This window comes from Mustela nigripes, unplaced genomic scaffold (genome assembly GCF_022355385.1).
Source record: "Mustela nigripes isolate SB6536 unplaced genomic scaffold, MUSNIG.SB6536 HiC_scaffold_20, whole genome shotgun sequence".
Lineage (NCBI taxonomy): Eukaryota > Metazoa > Chordata > Mammalia > Carnivora > Mustelidae > Mustela > Mustela nigripes.
This window is the reverse complement of record NW_026739436.1, coordinates 3,426-5,582: the sequence shown is the minus strand read 5'-3', so window position 1 is coordinate 5,582 and position 2,157 is coordinate 3,426.

Below are 2,157 nucleotides of genomic sequence, written 5' to 3'. Positions count from 1 at the left end.
AAAATATATTTTAATAATGAAAACAATATATGTATTATATTTGTGGCAAAATATACACAACAAAATTTACCATTTTAATAATTTACAAGTGAAGTTCATAAGTATTAAGTACGTTCACAATGTTCAACTATTCATTTGAAGAACCTATTCATCATCTCACAGAAACTACCCATTAAACATTATTAATTCCTCATTCCTCATCTTGTTGCTGGTGTCTTTGTCTCTGATTTTGTCTGTTTACCTTAATAAGTAGAATCATAAAAGATTTGTCCTTTAGTGGCTGGTTTATTTCACTTAAAATAATGTGTTAAAATTTCATTTATGTTGTAACTCATATCAGAATTTTCTATTTTTAGGGTTGAATAATATTCCATTGCATGTGTTTTGTTTACTCATTCATTCCTAGATGGACTTATAAGTTGGTTCCGTGTTTTAGATCTTGGGAATAATGCTGCTGGGAACATTGATGTAAAATTAGTTACATGCTCAATTTCCTGGTACCAATTCTTGTGGATGTATAATTAGCATTAGAATCACTGAATCATACAATATTTCTATATTTAACTTATTGAGGAATTGTTAGACTGTGTTTTATACTAGCTGCACCATTCTTCATTCTCCCAAATAATCCACAAGTGTTAAAACTTCTCCAGCATCCTTCCCAAACAGTTGTTATTTTCTGAGGGTTTTGTTCATAATATCCATCATGATGGGTGTGGAGTGGTACCTCATTATTATTTTGCGTTGCATTTTCTTAGTGTTTAGTGATGTTGGGTATCTTTTCATGTGCTCATTGCTCATTTCTGTAAGTCCTTTAGAGAAATGTGTATTCAAGTTGCCCATTTTTTTGTTCAGTTTCTTTGGATATTTGTCATTTGTGTAATGTCTGATTCTACCCTTTCTGCACAGATTTATTGAGCTGTAATTGAAATGTAACATTGTGTAAGTTCAATGATACAGTCCTTTGTGGCAACATGATTACAATAGTAGGGTTAGATAACAAAGAAATATGTGTATCACATTTCATACTAACACAAGTGAAGTAAGAATTATATATTATTATGTTAGTGCAGTGGGTAGCATGTCAGTCTCATATTAATTATATATTGTTTCTTCTTTTGTAATGAGAAAATTTAACATATAAATAAATACAAATATAAATATCATATTATAGTTCTATTTTTAATTTTTGGAAGGTATCTTCATACCATTTTTCATAGTTGTTCTACCAGTTTAACTTAATTCCCAGCAACAGTACAGAAGTTTTTCCTTTTCTCCAATCAAAATTATCTCCAGTCAAATTATCTCTTAAGATGTGAGAGATGATATCTCATTGTCGTTTTGATTTGCATTTTCCTGATTAGTGATTTCAATCATTTTTCTGTTACTATTGGCCATTTGTGTGTACCAGTTCTGCTCATTTTTGAATGTTTTTGTTTCTGGTATTTTGTTTTTTTTGTTTTTTTTTTTGCTGTTGAGTTGTATGGTTTCTTATATATTTTAGATATTAACACATCATTATATAATGTGCAAATATTTTCTGCCATTGGTAGACTGAATTTTCATTTTGTTGATTGCTTCTATTGCTGTGTAGAAGCTTCTTAGTTGATGTGTCTGGTTATTTATTTTTCATTTTGCCTCTGGGTTGGTGTTTGTTTGTTTGTTTTTGGTTTTGGGTTGTTTTTTGTTTTTGGGGTTTTTTTTGGTCAATTCCAGAAAATCATTGCCAAGATTTCCTATATATTTTTTTAGAGTTTTATAATTATTGTCTAATTTCTTTTACCAATGTCTTACAGTTCCAGGGTACAGGTTTCTCACTTCCCTGGTTAAATTTAGTCCTAGGTGTTCTTTTTGACATAATTGTAAATGGCATTGTTAATTTCTTTTTGTGTTATTTTATTATTAGTGTATAGAAATACAACTTATTTCTGTGTATTGATTTTTGTATCCTGCAACTTTGTTGAATCCATTTCTTATAAGTTTTCTGGTGGAGCCTTTAGGATTTTCTATACGTAATATTTCATTTGCAAATAGTGCAGATTAATCTACTTTTGGATTTGATGCCTTTTATTTCCTGTCTAATTTCTCTGGCTAGGACTTCCAATTCTGTGTTGAGTGAGTACAAGTGGCAAGTAAGTGTACATACTCTCTCTTGTT